The 14,288-nt window shown below is 35.3% G+C and overlaps 2 non-coding genes across 2 annotated transcripts; one reads left to right on the top strand and one right to left on the bottom strand.

Annotated features, from left to right (window-relative positions):
- The first annotated feature begins 1,733 nt into the window (after positions 1–1,733).
- LOC112799276 (small nucleolar RNA R71) lies at positions 1,734–1,841 on the top strand. Its single transcript, XR_003200852.1, has one exon. It is a non-coding gene; the product is annotated as a small nucleolar RNA R71 (small nucleolar RNA).
- A 12,112-nt stretch (positions 1,842–13,953) lies between these two features.
- LOC112799090 (small nucleolar RNA R71) lies at positions 13,954–14,057 on the bottom strand. The gene has a single exon (XR_003200675.1). It is a non-coding gene; the product is annotated as a small nucleolar RNA R71 (small nucleolar RNA).
- Positions 14,058–14,288: the final 231 nt, after the last annotated feature.

The raw sequence follows: 14,288 nt of genomic DNA, 5'->3' as shown, positions 1-14,288 counted from the left end.
CACTTCTTTAATGTCAGTAGCTTGACAGTGGGCTCTCATGGAGCCTAACAAATACTCAGAGCAATGTTGGAACCTCCCAACACCAAACTTAGAGTTTGAATGTGGGTGTTCAACACCAAACATAGAAGTTGGTTGAGGCCTCCCAACACCAAACTTAGAGTTTGATTGTGGGGGCTCTGTTTGACTCTGTTTTGAGAGAAGCTCTTCATGCTTCCTCCCCATGGTTGCAGAGGGATATCCTTGAGCCTTAAACACAAGGGATTCTTCATTCACTTGAATGATCAATTCTCTTCTGTCAACATCAATCACAGCCTTTGCTGTGGCTAGGAAGGGTCTGCCAAGGATGATGGATTCATCCATGCACTTCCCAGTCTCTAGGACTATGAAATCAGCAGGGATGTAATAGTCTTCAAGTTTTACCAGAATATCCTCTACATGTCCATAAGCTTGTTTTCTTGAATTGTCTGCCATCTCTAGTGAGATTCTAATAGCTTGTACCTCAAAAATCCCTAGCTTCTCCATTACAGAGAGATGCATGAGGTTTATGCTTGACCCTAGGTCACACACAGCCTTCTTGAAGGTCATGGTGCCTATTGTACAAGGTATTGAGAACTTCCCAGGGTCCTGTCTCTTTTGAGGTAATTTCTGCCTAGACAAGTCAGCCAGTTCTTTGGTGAGCGAAGGGGGTTCGTCCTTCCAAGTCTCATTACCAAATAACTTGTCATTTAGCTTCATGATTGCTCCAAGGTACTTAGCAACTTGCTCTTCAGTGACATCTTCATCCTTTTCAGAGGAAGAATACTCATCAGAGCTCATGAATGGCACAAGTAAATCCAATGGAATCTCTATGGTCTCAGTGTGAGCCTCAGATTCCTATGGTTCTTTATTAGGAAACTCATTGGAGGCCAGTGGACGTCCATTGAGGTCTTCCTCAGTGGCGCTCACTGCCTCTTTCTCCTCTCCAAGTTTGGCCATGTTGATGGCCTTACACTCTTCTTTTGGATTCTCTTCTGTATTGCTTGGAAGAGCACTAGGAGGGAGTTCAGTAACTTTCTTACTCAGCTGACCCACTTGTGCCTCCAAGTTTCTAATTGAGGACCTTGTTTCAGTCATGAAACTTTGAGTGGTTTTGATTAGATCAGAGACCATGGTTGCTAAGTCAGAGTGGCTCTGCTTAGAATTCTCTGTCTGTTGCTCAGAAGATGATGGAAAAGGCTTGCCATTGCTAAACCTGTTTCTTCCACCATTATTGTTGTTGAAACCTTGTTGAGGTCTCTGTTGATCCTTCCATGAGAGATTTGGGTGATTTCTCCATGAAAGATTATAGGTGTTTCCATAGGGTCCTCCCATGTAATTCACCTCTTCCATTAAAGGGTTCTCAGGATCATAAGCTTCTTCTTCAGATGAAGCGTCCTTAGCACTGCCTGGTGCAGCTTGCATTCCAGACTGACTTTGAGAAATCATATTGACTTGCTGAGTCAATATTTTATTCTGAGCCAATATGGCATTCAGAGTATCAATCTCAAGAACTCCTTTCTTCTGATTCGTCCCATTGTTCACAGGATTCCTTTCAGAAGTGTACATGAATTGGTTATTTGCAACATTTCAATGAGTTCTTGAGCTTCTGCAGTCATCTTCTTCAGATGAAGAGATCCTCCAGCAGAGCTATCCAATGACATCTTGGACAGTTTAGACAGACCATCATAAAAGATACCTATGATGCTCCACTCAGAAAGCATGTCAGAAGGACACTTTTTGATCAATTGTTTGTATCTTTCCCAAGCTTCATAGAGGGATTCACCTTCCTTCTGTCTGAAGGTTTGGACTTCCACTCTAAGCTTACTCAATTTTTGAGGTGGAAAGAACTTTGCCAAGAAGGCATTGACTAGCTTTTCCCAAGAGTTCAGGCTTTCTTTAGGTTGTGAGTCCAACCATATCCTAGCTCTGTCTCTTACAGCAAAAGGGAATAGCATAAGTCTGTAGACCTCAGGGTCAACCCCATTGGTCTTGATAGTGTCACAGATTTGCAAGAATTCAACTAAAAACTGATGAGGATCTTTCAATGGAAGTCCATGGAACTTGCAATTCTGTTGCATTAGAGAAACTAATTGAGGCTTAAGCTCAAAGTTGTTTGCTCCAATGGCAGGGATAGAGATGCTTCTCCCATAGAAGTCGGGAGTAGGTATAGTAAAGTCACCCGGCACCTTCCTTGCATTGTTGGCATTGTTGTTGTTTTCAGCTGCCATGTCTTCTTCTTTGAAGAATTCTATTAGGTCCTCTACAGAGTGTTGTGCTTTATCTTCTCTTAGCTTTCGCTTCAAGGTCCTTTCAGGTTCAGGGTCAGTCTCAACAAGAATGCCTTTGTCTTTGCTCCTGCTCATATAAAAGATAAGAGAACAAGAAAATATGGAATCCTCTATGTCACAGTATAGAGATTCCTTGAGGTGTCAGAGGAAAAGAAAAATAAAAGGAAGAGGTAGAAGAATTCGAACATAGAAAGATAGAGTTCGAATTGTATAAGTCAGTCCATAAATAGAAGGATGTGAGAAGAGGGGAAGAAATTTTCGAAAATAAATTTAAAAAGATTTTAAAAATATTTTGAAAAATTGAAGAATGATTTTCGAAAAATATGATTGGGAAAGAAGTAAAGTGATTTTTGAAAAAGATTTTGAAATTAGAAATCAAAAAGATATGATTGAAAACTTATTTTGAAAAAGATGTAATCAAAAAGATATGATTGAAAAGATATAGTTTTAAAAAGATATGATTGAGAAGATATGATTTGGAAAAACAATTTAAAAAGATTTGTTTTTAAAATCACTGACTTGGCTAACAAGAAAAGATATGATTCGAACATTAAACATTTCTCAACAGAAAAGGCAACATACTTGAAATGTTGAATCAAATCATTAATTGTTAGCAAGTATTTTTGAAAATGGAAAGAAATTAATTTTGAAAATATATGATTGAAAAGATATGATTTGAAAAAGATTTGATTTTGAAAAATTATGAAAACTTGAAAAAAAATTGAATTGAAAATAAAATCTTCCCTCTTGTGCCATCCTGGCGTTAAACGCCCAGAATGGTATACATTCTGGCGTTTAACGCCCAAAATGTTACCCTTTTGGGCGTTAAACGCCCAGCCAAGTGCCCTGGCTGGCGTTTAAACACCAGTTTTCCTTCTTCACTAGGCGTTTTAAACGCCCAGCTTTTTCTGTGTAATTCCTCTGCTGTATATTCTGAATTTTCAATTCTCTGAATTATTGACTGGAAAAGACACAAATTAAAAAATTTTTGGGTTTTTAATGATGAGGAAAAATCAAAATGCAACTAAAATCATATAAACAATGCATGCAAGACACCAAACTTACAAGTTTGTATACTACTGACACTAACAAATTGAGAATGCATATGAGAAACAACAAAACACACAAAACAAGAGAATTTAAAGATCAGAGCAAGTAAATCATCAAGAGCAACTTGAAGATCAATGAAGACACATGATAATTGCAAGAAGAACATAAACATGCAATTGACACCAAACTTAAAATGAGACACTAGACTCAAACAAGAAATATTTTTGGTTTTTATGATTTTGTAAATTTTTTTGGATTTTTTTCGAAAATTATATGGAGAAGAAAATAAAGAGATTCAAAATTTTTAATAAGAATTCCAGGAATCATGCAATGTTAGTCTAAAGCTTTAGTCTAAAGGAATTAGACTTTGCTAGCCAAGCTTCAGCAGGACATTACATTCAAGAGCTAAATTAATGAAGATCAATCAACATTGGTGATGATAAGAACATCACCTTGAAACACTAGAATTCATTCTTAAAAATTCTGAAAAATACCCAATCTAAGCAACAAGATGAACCGTCAGTTGTCCAAACTCAAACAATCCCCGGCAACGGCGCCAAAAACTTGGTGCACGAAATTGTGATCATCAATGGCGCCATCAACATGGTACGCTCAATTGCAATCTCAACTCTTTATCACAACTTCGCACAACTAACCAGCAAGTGCAATGGGTCGTCCAAGTAATAAACTTTACGCGAGTAAGGGTCGATTCCACAGAGATTGTTGGTATGAAGCAAGCTATGGTCATATTGTAAATCTCAGTCAGGTAGATTCAAATGGTTATGAATGATTTATGAATAAAGCATAAAATAAAGATAGAGATACTTATGTAATTCATTGGTGAGAATTTCAAATAAGCGTATGGAGATGCTTTGTCCCTTCCGTCTCTCTGCTTTCCTACTGTCTTCATCCAATCCTTCTTACTCCTTTCCATGACAAGCTGTATGTTGGGCATCACCGTTGTCAATGGCTACAGTCTGGTCCTCTCAGTGAAAATGTTCAACGCACTCTGTCACAGCACGACTATTCAGCTGTCGGTTCTCGATCATGTCAGAATAGAATCCAGTGATTCTTTTGCGTCTGTCACTAACGCCCCACAATCGCGAGTTTGAAGCTCGTCACAGTCATTCAATCCTTGAATCCTACTTAGAATACCACAGAGAAGGTTTAGACCTTCTGGATTCTCTTGAATGCCGCCATCAATTCTAGCTTATACACGAAGATTCTAATTAAGGAATCCAAGAGATATCCACTCAATCTAAGGTAGAACGGAGGTGGTTGTTAGGCACACGTTCGTAGGTGAGAATGATGATGAGTGTCATGGATCATCACATTCATCAAGCTGAGGAACAAGTGATATCTTAGAACAAGAATAAGCTGAATTGAATAGAAGAATAATAGTAATTACATTAATACTCGAGCTACAGCAGAGCTCCACACCTTAATCTATGGTGTGTAGAAACTCCACCATTGAAAATACATAAGAACAAGGTTTAGGCATGGCCGAGAGGCTAGCCCCCATGATCTATGATGGCATAAGACTACTCAAAGATAGCTACCAAGATGTCTAATACAATAGCAAAAGGTCCTATTTTTAGAGAACTAGTAGCCTAGGGTTTACAAAGATGAGTAAATGACATAAAAATCCACTTCTGGGCCCACTTGGTGTGTGCTTGGGATGAGCATTGAAGCATTTTCATGTAGAGACTCTTCTTGGAGTTAAACGCCAGCTTTTGTGCCAGTTTGGGCGTTTAACTCCCATTCTTGTGCCAGTTCTGGCGTTTTACGCCAGAATTCTTGAGCTGACTTGGAACGCCTATTTGGGCCATCAGATCTCGGGCAAAGTATGGACTATTATACATTGCTGGAAAGCCCAGAATGTCTAATTTCCAACGCAGTGGAGATCGCATCAATTAAGTTTTTGTAGCTCCAGAAAATTCACTTCGAATGCAGAAAGGTCAGAATCCAATAGCTTCTGCAGTCCTTTTCAGTCTCTGAATCAGATTTTTGCTCAAGTCCCTCAATTTCAGTCAGAAAATATCTAAAATCACAGAAAAACACACAAACTCATAGTAAAGTCCAGAAAAGTGAATTTTAACTAAAAACTAATAAAAATATAATAAAAACTAACCAAAACATACTAAAAACATACTAAAAATAATGCCAAAAAGCGTATAAATTATCCGCTCATCATTGGGACTTATGGATTGATGTTGATCAAGCCTATTCGACGTACCTCAAGCTTAGGAGTAAATTATACGTACTTAAAGCTTTTGGAGGTAGACTTAATAGGTTTGTTCCTCACAATGGTCAATATATGGTTTGTAGATAATGATGGCGATCTCAATTATCTTTGTCTAGTCAAGAGTATCTTTCCTTTATGTTATTAGTTAATTATTCATTTAACTTTCTTGCCCTTTATCAATCAAACCCCCTTGCATCTTCATAGCCAATAATCATTCACTTCATCGCAATTCCTCGTGAGACGACCCGGAGTTTAAATACTTCGGTTAATTCTTATTTGGGGTTTGTTACTTGTGACAACCAAATTTAATTTGATTTGAGGATTGACTATTGGTTTGGACTATACTAAAATTGGAATTATTTTATGGAATTTTGAACCGTTGTAAATCTTTCTGTCACGTCCCTTGCATTGTTGCACCATCGACGCGTACGCGTACTGCATGCGTGCGCGTCGATACGATCTTCAGCTTCAACCATGCTTGCGCATACCATGCGTGTATACGTGTCCTTTGTAGCATTCATTGATTGAATGCTACGTTCGCGCCATGAATGCTCCTCATGCGTGCGCATGCGCGTGGATGGTAAAATGTCACTTCTGCGTTCCAGCGTCATGTACGCGTTCGTGCCAACCATCACTTTTGTCACATCGACGCGTTCGCGTCATGTACGCATGCATGTCGATGACCAAATTCTAGATCCAATTCTGAAAGTATCGCAGGCATTCATTCAGAGTGAATGTTGCGTTCTTGGCGTGTGAACGCTTATCCCTCACCTACATGTGCGCACCTTGGACGCGTACGCGTGGATCTCCAAACATGCTTCCACACGCGGTAGCGTCTTGTACGCGTGCGCGTCGCCTTTGAACGTAGCGTTCATCATTTGAATGCAGCGTTTGTCTGTATCTTGTATTTCTATACTTTTCTTTCTTTATCTTTTTACCTGCCATCAACCAAACAAACCATCAAAGTCTAGCCAAAATTACAAAGTTTTGCATCATTCATAATAATCAACTAAATATGCATAAATCTAATGATTTTGTATAAAGTTAAAAATGTTTGGTTGATTCAAGATAATCATGAAATTCCACTCCAATCACTTACTTATTGTACAAGAAAGTGCATAAAACCTAATAAAAACAAGTAAAAATGCTAGTAAAACTAGCCTAAGATAACTTGTCATCGCCACTGCCATCCACCACATTAATTTCTTAAAGTTGAAACTCGTTAGTTAATTATTACATTATAACATTAGTGATGCATAAGCACTAAACCTAAAAATTATGTACTATGTACCATAATTCACCACTAGGCAAGGACAAAATTTTAGGAAATATCAAATATGTTTATAAACACTTAAGGAAAACAAATAAGGAAACACATTCTTTCTTTTAGATGGATTTACTACGATTAATTTCTTACTTGCCACCAACATATGGAAATCCTTTCTTGGCATTGACAGGGAGACTTCCTTGTAGTCCAGGTATTATCTCTGTCATTTGTTCCACAATTTTAGGATCCTCACTGTAGCTTTCATAACACTGACCCTATCTTAGATCTCTACAAACCTACAAATAGTGTTCTAGAAGTAATTAGTTAAGTTATTAAAGGAAGAAATGTGAACATAGTATGCCTAACAATAATTTTTTCCTACACAAGTTTATCATTAGACTTTTGATTTTTATTTACCTCAATACATGGAGCAAAGACATAAGGAATCCCCGTCGCTCTGACTTCGAGAGTGGTTGCAGCTCCAATCTTTTGGGCAAGGTCAGGATCTCTGTTAGTCAAAGGTTATTAGAACAGAACAAGTGGTGGATGAACTAAATAAAGGATATAAGCAACCTAATGCATCAATAAAACACTATTAAGATTACAAACACAATGATATTGACATGTAAACCAAAGTATATTTCAGGCTAAATTAATTGACATCATAAGCAAATTTATTTTAGTACTATCATTTCACAAGAATGATAATTTGCTCACTGTGGCAAAAGATCCTTGAACCAGGTAAATAATAATAATAATAATAATAATAATAATAATAATAATAATAATAATAATAATAATGTAAGCCTGTAACCATAGAGAATTAGAGTATGGATAATGAGATCAATGTTCCTCCGTTTTTTCTCTACCTAATCTTACTTGAAATCATGAATGATCCCGTAATCGTCTCCATCGGCATCGCCTACGACAGAGAGAGCATCGAGACATGGCTCTTCTTCAGCAAGAACAAAACCTGCTCCGTAACAAAGCAACAACTCTCTTCTTCTGATTTCTCTGATCTAACTCTAAACCACACTCTTCGCCGATTGATTCCGTCATGGTGTACCATCAATGCTTCCCACAATATCGAAAGGATTCTCACATCTAAACAACCGGTAAACAAAAACAATATCTCGAAGCTCTTCAAAGATGAGGACATTGACCTAGAAGCTTGATGGCGGCAACGACGAGGAGGACATGAATGGCAGCAGCAGCGAGTTGACTCTCCCTCTGATCTCTCTTTTTTCTCTTTTAACTTTATTTTTTTGGACAAATTTTTGTTTAGAGTGAAATTTGTTTCCGTTTAATTAGAGTACGTTAGAGTCTGGCTATTTGTTTGAGTAATTAGGATTAAGAATTTAAACTAGTATTAATTAATGGGAGTTTTATATTTTGCCATAAGTAAAATAAATTGTGGAGGTTTTTTAAAGCCTCCACCAAAAAATCCCATAAATAAGTATAAATCTTGTAGTGTAAGTTATATACTTTCCATCCTTATCCCGCTTTCTAAATAGCTTCAATTTAATTTCTGGGTTTGAATCCTCTACAAATCTATCTCTAGCAAACCGAAAGGACTTTGAAAGAGGATTGTGCACATCTAACTTCTTTCTAAGAGCAGTCACAATCTGATAGTCAATAATATTTGATGCTTCTATAGAGTTGAAATTAGAACAAACATGTTGTACAATGTATTACATGTAAAGATGAACAATTATAGTGCATTTTAAGTTGTGTGGATAATAAATTATTTTAGATGCAAATTTATAACAATAAACAGGAATTACCTCACGGCAGTTACCCTGTTTTGCACTTCATTCTCAGTGTCATATATATACAGTTGAGCAAACCTTGGCCTATTATTGTCAGAAGGAATTAAACTTCCAATGGAATGGTAGTTTTGACCACTCAACGAAAAAGTTGGCGGTGCTGACCCATTATTGATAGTATCATTGACTTTTCCAGCCATTGATGTAAATGAAAGTGTGGAGTTAAATTTTCTTATATTTCTTTGGAAGTACCTTGCTTTATCGTTATTCATACTATGTAAGTCCCGTAGGGTTTGTAATACCATTTTTAGTATTGGTAGTTCTACTTTACCATCCATGCAACAAAGTTCAAATTTCGGTACAATATTTTTCCTAATTTTTGATAGTCTCTCGCCTTCCCATATTGATGCATTATAGTACAAAGAACGGTGCACTGGATCACCTATATCCTAAGCATCTGAAAGTTGAAATGGCATGTCACATGATGATGAATTTCACATCTAAGTTTCATGTTTCCATATAAGTGAATTATACGCTAATCACATCTGCATGAATAGTAAATCTATTGTCAAACCTTCTTCGTGAAAAGCTGCCACATTGTGTACCAAGTGTTGATGGTCCTGATCTGTTGACAAATTTTTTGAACGGGGGCAAAAATATATTAAAATATATTTTGTTGAACATTGATATATTTATATTTTGAGATACACAAAAAATATCTATAATTTGAAACTAAAATCATGTATGTGCATCAGGAAAAAAAGAGTTAAAAAAAGAATATTAATTAAAATTCACTTAAGAGGTTAACTTTTTTCAACTAATATCAATTTTTTAAATTATTTTATTTATCTTAAATTTAAACTCCCAATTCTCTAAAAAATGAGAAATTTTACAATTTAAAAAAAGTTAATTAATATTAATATCGTTTAACTTAAAGTTAGGTTCTTATAATTTTTTTTATTATCTAATATATGCATAATTTTTTCTTCTCTCAACGAATTTTGGGAAAAAAGGTTAAAGATTTCACTTATATTTTAAAAATTAAGTATCAATTTAGTGATTAACTATAGTCATTAGCTAATTGACTAATTTTAAAAAGAACATTATCACTACTTATTATTTTGTTTATTTCTAATTGTGATACTAAATTAAATTTAATACGATATACATAACTGCATATTAAATTTAACAAAATAACATAATTATCAAAATAGTAATTTATAATTTAATGTGGAGACAAAGACAATATAAGAATGAGGTCAAATATATTCATTTATGTATAATTATTAACATTTGGTTTTTCATAGCCTAGTGGGGGCAAGTGCCCCCTCTCGCTAACCTAAGTCTTGTTATAAGTGTCTCTTTTTTAGATGGATAGTCTTTTCTATTTAAATAATGAAATAATGCACTAATAAATAGAAAGGTACCTTCTTCCAAATGAGCATAATAATGCTCCACGAAGTCAAAGTCCAGCCTAATATCGACAAATACATTGGTCGCTGCATTATTTTCAATGTTTTATGTAGACATGAATATAATGAATATAATTATTTGTTCATTTAGCTTATTAACGGTATCTTATGGCCACTGATGAGCGGATAATTTATACGCTTTTTGGCATTGTTTTTAAGTAGTTTTTAGTAGGATCTAGCTACTTTTAGGGATCTTTTTATTAGTTTTTATGCAAAATTCACATTTCTGCACTTTACTATGAGTTTGTGTATTTTTCTGTGATTTCAGGTATTTTCTGGTTAAAATTGAGGGACATGAGCAAAAATCTGATTGAGGCTGAAAAAGAACTGCTGATGTTGTTGGATTCTGACCTCGCTGCACTCAAAATGAATTTTCGGGAGCTACAAAACTCCAAATGGCTCACTCTCAACTGCGTTGGAAAGTAGACATCTAGAGCTTTTCAGAAATATATAATAGTCCATACTTTATTCGAGTTTAGATGACACAAACTGGCATTCAACGCCAGTTCTGTGCTGCATTATGGAGTAAAACGCCAGAAACACGTCACAAACCAGAGTTAAACGCCAAAAATACGTTACAACTTGGCGTTTAACCCCAAGAGAAGCCTCTGCATGTGTAAAGCTCAAGCTCAGCCCAAGTACACACCAAAGTGGGCCCCGAAAGTGGATTTCTACACTTAGACTTATCTCTGTAAATCCTAGTGACTAGTCTAGTATAAATAGAACTTTTTACTATTGTATTAGACATCTTTAGCTTTCCTTAGATCATTTTTGGAGACTATTGATCACGTTTGGGGGCTGGCCATTTGGCCATGCTTGGACCTTTATTACTTATGTATTTTCAACGGTGGAGTTTCTACACACCATAGATTAAGGTGTGGAGCTCTGCTGTACCTCGAGTATTAATGCAACTTCTACAGTTCTTCTATTCAATGCACGCTTATTCTTATTCTAAGATATTCATTTGCACTTCAACTTGATGAATGTGATGATCCGTGACACTCATCACCATTCTCAACCTATGAGCGCATGCCTGACAACCACCTCCGTTCTACTTTTGATTGAATGAGTATCTCTTGGATTCCTTAATCAGAGTCTTTGTGGTATAAGCTAGAATTCATTGGCAGCATTCTTGAGAATCTGGAAAGTCTAAACCTTGTCTGTGGTATTCCGAGTAGGATTTAGGGATTGAATGATTGTGACGAGCTTCAAACTCGCGAGTGTTGGGCGTAGTGACAGACGCAAAAGAATCAATCGATCTTATTCCGACATGATCGAGAATCGACAGATGATTAGCCGTGCTGTGACAGAGCATTTGGACCATTTTCACTGAGAGGATGAGAAGTAGCCATTGACAACGGTGATGCCCTACATACAGCTTGCCATAGAAAGGAGTAAGAATGACTGGATGAAGCAGTAGGAAAGCGTAGATTCAAAAGGAACACATCATCTTCATGCACTTATCTGAAATTCCCACCAATGAATTACATAAGTATCTCTATCTTTATTTTATGCTTTATTTATTCTTATATTCGAAAACCATTATAACCATTTGAATCCGCCTAACTGAGATTTACAAGATGACCATAGCTTGCTTCAAACCAACAATCTCCGTGGGATCGACCCTTACTCACGTAAGGTATTACTTGGATGACCCAGTGCACTTGCTGGTTAGTTGTGCGAATTTGTGACAGAGTATGATTCACGTTTGAGAGCTCCAAGTCCATTGGCGCCGTTGTTAATGATCACAATTTCGTGCACCAAGTTTTTGGCGCCGTTGCCCGGGATTGTTCGAGTTTGGACAACTGACAGTTCATCTTGTTGCTCAGATTAGGTAATTTTCTTTTCAAAAAGTTTTCAAAAATCTTTCAAAATTTTTTTATTTATTTTCATTTTTCCAAAAAGAATTTTTTTGAAAAAAAATCCATAAAAATTATAAAATCATAAAAATGAAAAATATTTTGTGTTTCTTATTTGAGTCTAGTGTCAATTTTTAAGTTTGGTGTCAATTGCATATTTCTATTTTTCAAAAAAAAATTTCTAAAAGATTCATGCATGTGTTCTTCATGATCTTCAAGTTGTTCTTGGAATGTCTTCTTGTTTGATCTTCATATTTTCTTGTTTTGTGTCTTTTGTTGTTTTTCATATGCATTTTTGCATTCATAGTGTCTAAGCATTGAAAATTTCTAAGTTTGGTGTCTTGCATGCTTTTCTTTTCTTAAAAAAATTTTCAAAAATAAGTCTTGATGTTCATCTTGATCTTCAAAGTGTTCTTGGTATTCATCTTGACATTCATAGTGTTCTTGCATGCATCATTTGTTTTAATCCAAAATTTTCATTTTGTGAGTCATTTTTGTGTTTTTCTCTCTCATCATTAAAAATTCAAAAAAAAATCAAAAAAATATCTTTTCCTTATTTTTCTCATAAATTTCGAAATCTTTGGGTTGACTTAGTCAAAAATTTTTAAAATAAGTTGTTTCTTGTTAGTCAAGTCAAGATTTCAATTTTAAAAATCCTACCTTTTTAAAATCTTTTTCAAAAATCGAATCTTTTTCATTTTTTTATTATTTTCGAAATTTTTAAAAATTGATTTTCAAAATCTTTTTCTTAATTTTATTTCATAATTTTCGAAAGCTTTACTAACAATTAATGTGATTGATTAAAAAATTTGAAGTTTGTTACTTTCTTGTTAAGAAAGGTTCAATCTTTAAATTCTAGAATCATATCTTTTAGTTTCTTGTTAGTCAAGTAATCAATTTTAATTTTAAAAATCAAATATTTTTTATCTCCTTTTCGAATATTTTTCAAAATATCTTTTTCAATCATATCTTTTCAAAATATCTTTTTCATTCATATCTTTTCAAAATATCTTTTTCAAATCATATATTTTTCAAAATCAATTTCAAATATCTTTTCTAACTTCTTATCTTTTCAAAATTGATTTTCAAATCTTTTTCAACTAACTAATTGACTTTTTGTTTGTTTTACTATTTCTTATCTTTTTCAAAACCAACTAACTACTTTTCTCTCTCTAATTTTTGAAAATCCCTCACTCTTTTCCAAATTCTTTTTAATTAACTAATTGTTTCAAATTTTAATTTTAATTTTATTTCTTCTCTTAATTTTTGAAATTCTCTCCCTGTCATCTTCTTCTATTTATTTATTCACTTACTAACACTTCTCTTCATCTTAAAATTTGAACCCTATCTTCTCTTCTGTGTTCGAATTTTTCTCCTCCTTCTTCTATTCTTTTCTTCTTCTACTCACATAAAGGAATCTCTATACTGTGACATAGAAGATTCCTCTTCCCTTTCTGTTCTCTTCTTTTTCATATGAGCAGGAGCAAGGACAAGGACATTCTTGTTGAAGTAGATCCTAACCTGAAAGGACTCAGAAGAAGAAGCTAAGAGAAGCTAAAGCACAACAATCCAGAGAAAACCTTACAGAGAATCTCGAAAAAGAAAGAGACATGGCCGAACCCAACAACAATGGTGATTATACTACACCTACTTCCAATTTTTATGGAAGAATCTTCTCAATCCCTGCCATTGGAGCAAAGAATTTTGAGATGAAGCCTCAACTAGTTGCTCTAATGCAACAGAATTGTAAGTTCCATGGACTTCCATCAGAAGATCCTTATCAGTTTTTAACTGAATTCTTGTAGATCTGTGATACTGTTAAGACTAATGGAGTAGATCCTGAAGTCTACAGGCTCATGCTTTTCCCGTTTGCTGTAAGAGACAAAGCTAGAACATGGTTGGACTCACAACCTAAAGATAGCCTGGACTCTTATGATAAGCTGGTCACGGCCTTCCTGGCTAAGTTCTTTCCTCCTCAAAAGCTGAGCAAACTTAGAGTGGATGTTCAGACCTTCAAGCAAAAAGATGGCGAATCCCTCTATGAAGCTTGGGAAAGATACAAGCAGGTGACCAAAAAGTGTCCTTCTGGCATGCTTTCAGAGTGGACCATTTTAGATATATTCTATGATGGTTTAGCTGAGCTTTCTAAGATGTCACTGGACTATTCTACAGGTAGATCTATTCACCTAAAGAAAAAGCATGCAGAAGCTCAAGAACTCATTGACATGGTTGCAAATAACCAATTCATGTACACCTCTGCGAGGAATCCTGTGAGTAATGTGACGCCTCAGAAAATGGGAGTTCTTGAAATTGATCCTCTGAA

Source organism: Arachis hypogaea, chromosome 4 (assembly GCF_003086295.3).
Source record: "Arachis hypogaea cultivar Tifrunner chromosome 4, arahy.Tifrunner.gnm2.J5K5, whole genome shotgun sequence".
Lineage (NCBI taxonomy): Eukaryota > Viridiplantae > Streptophyta > Magnoliopsida > Fabales > Fabaceae > Arachis > Arachis hypogaea.
Note: the sequence above shows the minus strand (reverse complement) of the source record. Positions and strands in the feature narration are given on the sequence as shown.